Source organism: Echiichthys vipera (assembly GCF_963691815.1).
Source record: "Echiichthys vipera genome assembly, chromosome: 15".
Classification (NCBI taxonomy): Eukaryota; Metazoa; Chordata; class Actinopteri; order Perciformes; family Trachinidae; genus Echiichthys; species Echiichthys vipera.
This window is the reverse complement of record NC_139840.1, coordinates 27,891,013-27,897,207: the sequence shown is the minus strand read 5'-3', so window position 1 is coordinate 27,897,207 and position 6,195 is coordinate 27,891,013.

Genomic DNA, 6,195 nt, shown 5'->3' with positions numbered 1-6,195 from the left:
GTAAAAAAAAAAAAAAAAAAAAGACAGAATTCGAATTTGGAGGACGGCTTTTCGTGATGAGTTTGCCAATTTTAGATAAGTTCACTTAATTAGTAAAGCTTCTTAACATTATGGCAGGCAAAGCTATTAAAACACGTCGTCTGTTAGCTAGCGTTAGCACGACATAGTTTGCTAGTGATCATTAACGTCAGCTAGCTAGCTTTGAGTCAGATAACATTACCTGTGTTCTCTTCGTCCCAAACTCGACAGACGTCCCAAACCCAAATACATTGGTGAAAGGTGTTCTTATTAACACCGCTTATTGGGATATAATACTAGCACACGGTCTAAAACCAGTTCATACAAATAAAGTTTCGATTGATTCGATTCCCGAAAGGCGACCTCATCGCGCTGCTTGACCGCCCGTGTGCTTGAGCCGCTCTAAACTCCCAGCATCCGCCCATCCGACACATGCCGTGAGGTGCGTTCAGGTACTATCGTCACACCAAACTAAATGCCACTGTCCTCGTTAGTTATATGCTATCCACCAACTTTGTCACTAGTCAGAGGTGTTAATCCCACACCTATTTCGTTGTCAACGGGATTTAAAGGATGTTTGGAAACTATAAAAGCACAAATAACTACATAATGGTGATGGCAATATGTTTTAATGTGAGAAATTATACAACTTAGTTTAGTTTAGTTTTTAGTTTAGATAGTTTATTTCGAATATGTGAAAAAAATGTATCATACATTAATGGGCAATCATAAAGAAAAGGAAAATAAACAGAGAGAAAAATAAATGTACAGTAAACTGAAGTATAAACTTATTTAATTCCACCCCTTTTTAATAAATATTACTGAAATAACACGTACTGAAATATTTGCCTTCTAACTATATAGTAATAATAACAATATTAATAACTTCCATTTGTCATTCTTCAATTATCCTTGTTCTATATCTAATAAAGCATCATTATATTACAAAGATATTTATCTTAATAAAATATTATATTATTCTTTATATTATTATAATATATAACATACACACGGACGTACACACACACACACATATATATATACACATATACATACATACATATTACATACACACACACATACTGAAGATAACACATAAATAACAAAGTAAATAAACAATATACACACAGTAATAATCATACACCCTCCTCATTTCTGTACCTTGTAAAAATCATCTCCTTATATATATTTTTTAACTGCTTTATGTTTGGACATTCCCTAAGCGTCCCCTCCAGACTGTTCCATAATTTAACCCCACATATTGAAATACAAAAAGTTTTTCTTGTTGTGCGTGCCTTCAGTGTTTTGAATTTAAATGTTCCCCTTAGATTATAACCCCCGGTAGTAGATTATTTTTTGCTTTAAATAGTATTTGTGCTGTATAAAAATCCACCATAACTTTGAATTTTATTAGTTTTGAATGTAAGAATAGTAGAATAATAGTTTGTGTGATCCTTGTATCCAACCCCATGAATGATCCGTATTGCTTTCTTTTGTAAAATTAAAAGTGGATGTATTGTAGTCATATAGTTGTTAACTTAAGGTTAAAGATAGATTGTTAACTTACAAATAATAACTAAAAATGTAATGAATGTATTGTAACTAGATGATTTAACTAGGACTTATCCCGACTGCAATGCCACAATATGGTGTAAATAACTTGTGTGTTAAGTAAGGACGCCACAAATGATGCTGTCAGTGTAAAACTGGAGGGACACTGGACAGGAGAGATGAGTGTAGATTCATGCGACTTAACAGTTTGTTTCAACAGTAGGGTCCGTGTAATTATATTGTTCATTACAGGTTATCATGTAGTTATAGAATAATAATTATAGAATAAAAATAATGGAACCCCCCACCCCCGTCACGTGACATAGGCGCGACAGTATGGTTGTCTTGGGAACGAGCTCCTCATCAAACAGCGTCTGGCTTTGCAAACTGCAGAAAGTGGCGCGGTCACAGTAGCGTTAATAGAGGAGATATTTGCCGATATTTCATCTGTGGTGAGTACAAACCAACCGTGATTAGAACCACAATGTAACAAAGCGCCATTTTGAGAGTAAAAAAGTCGACACCTCTAAAAACATAGCTCGTAGAGTTGGTTGTGGTATCTGTCTGTTGCCGTCACAGTAAGCTCACTAAACAAAATGTGATTTCCGTGCTGGACCTTCAAACTAAAAGCGTTAATCCTTGTTTACATTGTTTAGTTTGTGCCGTTTTGGGGACAGAAAACCAGTACAAAACACAACATAACTAGGAAAAAAGAATGCACTTATAGAGGAAGAATGCTTTCATCATTTTGATTCAGAGTGCTTTTATTTTAAAGGCAAAGTCATTTTACTTCCGGCCTTGTATAGGATAACTTCACTATGCAGCATCATCAGTTTCATATTCTATTCGGCTAATAATTATGAGAACCTCTTTAATTACAATATAACAGCCTTCTGAGACAACTAGCTGCTAGAGTAGGGCCATACGGCCTTATACCTAATGTAGTGATAACAAGCGACGATGCCCATTCAATCGTTTGACAATGGGCGAATTGGCTGTCCTAAGTGTATGCATATTAAGCTGAATTTGCTGTCAGCAGGTGAGTAGCTCAATTCAACAGTGTCAGTAACATCAAACAGATATCTGCATCATTAGACACGACTGGCACAACAGACCAAATAGATGACTTCAAATCAATAATTACAGACACAACAATACAGATGAACTAAATTAAAGGAAAGGCAGAGGGTTCTTCAGATATGAGAAACATTGCCATTATATTATATTATAATATATATAATATTATAATAATAAATTACTATTAAATATGATAAACAGCATCATGACTGATAGTTGTACAAGTATCAATCTTTCTATCTCTCTCTCTCTCTATATATATATATATATATATATATATATATATATATCATCTATATATCTGTCTATCTATCCGTCTGTCCATCTATCTATCTATCCATCCATCCATCTATCTATCTTTAAATTTGTGTTGACATTGCACTGTCTGATGGCAAAGTGATAGTACCTTTATTTTGAAGAGTACAGCACAAATATAGCCAATCAGAAGCAAGCGGGCACAAAAGACCCACCCACCAATCAAAAAGAAAGATTGGGTGTTAGATTTGTTTGTCAGTAAGAACTGTGAAACAAGAAATCAAGCCTGTGAATGTTCTCATTTTTCCAGGTCATCTTTATCCCCAAAGTAATTTCAGTCAAAAGCAACTGGACTCTATTATTTCTCTAGGTAGACGCTTCACCTCTCATCCAAGAGGCTTCATCAGTTCATGTACGCATCTGACCAGGCTGTTACTGGTCCAACTAACTGGTGTGGAGATCCTGGTAGTTAACCTTTCACAAGGCCGATGATGTCACTGGAACCCTTTGTGCTCCAAGTGCCAATGACCGTTGTTAGAGTGGCAGTCGTTGGTGGGAAGTTGGTTTGGACTTTGTTAGTGCTCTGTTGAGTCTTAACCACCGTCATTGGAGTCACAGGAGGCCATTTGTGAACAGTTGTTCTTTGAGGTTAGATTGTTGAATCTCCTGGCAAGGGATGAAAGGGCAGTATTGTAAATTGGAGATGAGTGGTGTCTCAGACCTCCTCCTCTGTTTAGCGATGGTTTCTCTACTTCTGCATTGATGGCTTTTTTTACTCCTCTTTCAAACCATCTGTCCTCTCTGTCCAGGATGTGGACATTGTTGTCATCAAAGCAGTGGGCTTTCTCCTTGAGATGTAAGTGGACAGCGGAGTCCAGGCCTGAGGAGTTAGCTCTCCTGTGTTGGGCCATTCGTTTATGCAGTGGTGGTTTTGTTTCTCCAATGTAGAGATCCTTGCATTCCTCGTTGCATTGGACAGCATAAACCAGATTGCTTTTGTGGGTGTGTGGTGTTCTGTCCTTGGGATGTACTAGTCTCTGTCTGAGTGTGTTACTGGGTTTGAAATACACAGGGATGCAGTGTTTGTTGAAGATCCTCCTGAGTTTCTCTGATACCCCAGCCACATACGGAATGACTATGTTGTTTCTCTTGTTTTCTTTTTCTGTCTCAACCACTTTGGTTTTCTTTCTGGAAGCAGCTGCCATTTTTTTACAAAAGTCCAGCTGGGGTAGCCACAAGTTGTGAGGGCGCCTCTTAGGTGTTTGTGTTCTTCCCCTTGGGCCTGTGAGCTGGAGTGTATGTTATCAGCTCTGTGTTGCAGTGTTCTGATAACGCCAAGCTTGTGTTCCAAAGGGTGGTGAGAGTCAAACAGTAGATATTGATCTGTGTGAGTGGGTTTTCTGTATACCCCAATGTGGAGGCTCCTGTCATTCTCCATATGGACGTCACAGTCTAAGAAAGGCAAACTATTGTCCTTGACTTCTTCTCTGGTGAACTTGATGTTTCTGTCCACAGAGTTTATATGTTCGGTAAAAGTTTGGACCTCTTTGGATTTTAACCCATGTGTCGTCCACATATCTGAACCAATGGCTCTGTGTTATTCCTTTGAAGGAGTTCAAAGCCTTCTCCCTTACCTCCTCTATCTATAGATTTGTCACAATAGGCGTACTGGTGAACCCATGGCACAGCCGTTTCTGTCTGTAAAAAGTGCCATTAACCTGGAAATATGTGGTGTTCAGGCACAAATCTAGAAGTTGGCAAATATGGTCTGGTTTGAGATTTGTTCGGTTGTGTAAGGAATTGTCCAGTATGAGCCGCTCTTACTGTGGCCAAAGCCTCCATGGTTGGAATACAGGTGAACAAGTCACGTCGTAGGATACCATGGTTTTATCTGTGTCCATTTTTAAGTCTTGCACTTTGTTCACATAGTCTATGGAGTTTTTGTTTGGTGTGGGGTGTTGCCCACCAGTGGTGCCAGGATATTGGCCATGTGCTTGGCAATGCTGTATGTGACCGAGTTTATGCTGCTGACAATGGGCCAACACCACACACCCACAAAAGCAATCTGGTTTATGCTGTCCAATGCAACAAGGAATGCAAAGATCTCTACATTGGAGAACACAGGAGAACTCCTCAGGCCTGGACTCTGCTGTCAACTTACATCTCAAGGAGAAAGCCCACTCCTTTGATGACAACAATGTCCACATCCTGGACAGAGAGGACAGATGGTTTGAAAGAGGAGTAAAAGAAGCCATCTATGTAAAAGTAGAGAAACCATCACTAAACAGAGGAGGAGGTCTGAGACACCACTTATCTCCAATTTACAATGCGGCCCTTTCATCCCTTCCCAGGAGATTCAACAATCTAACCTCAAAGAACAACTGTTCAGTAAGGGCCTCCTGTGACTCCAACGACTGTCGTTAAGACTCAATAGAGCACTAACGAAGTCCAAACCAACTTCCCACCAACAACTGTCACTCTAACGACGGTCGTTGGCACTTGGAGCACAAAGGGTTCCACTGACATCATCAGCCTTGTGAGAAGTTAAATACCAGGATCTCCACACCAGTTAGTTGGACCAGTCCCAGCCTGGTCAGATGCGTACATGAACTGATGAAGCCTCTTGAACGTCTTCCTAGACAAATAACCAAGTCCAGTTGCTTTTGACTGAAATTGCTTTGGTGATAAGAAATCAAGCTGAATTTTTGTTTTTGTTTTTCTTTCTTTGTTTTTTAAAAATTTAAGAAAAAATCAAGCTGAATTTATCTTTTTTGATTGTTTGGCCAAAATTGAAAAAACAAAAAACCAAAAAAGGACCCATTTCTGTTTTCTGCCTTTGTCAGTTGTATCAGAAAAACAAACGATTAAAACATACCTTGGTCTGACTCAACACCGGTAAATGTAAATATCCAAATATCACACAACAAAAACAAACAAACACTATTTTTCCTTGGTTTTCTGTTCTGATTTTAAAACAGAAAAAACATGCATGTTGATTGTTTTTCCAATTTGGTTTTGAAATGGAATAACCAAAGAACGAACCACACAAAGATTCTGAATAATAGTGTTTTTAATCTTCTTACCAGTCTATAACACACACACATATGTTATATATGGATAATGTCAGTAATGAACATTTGCCGCCTTTGTTTGTCTGCCACACACATTGTACTGGTAATAGATGAATCTGGGTCCAAATGCTCTAATCTAAATACTGTATTTGGTTCATAGAACATATCCTATGACCTTTGTAAGAATGCACACACATACACACACACACACACACACACACAC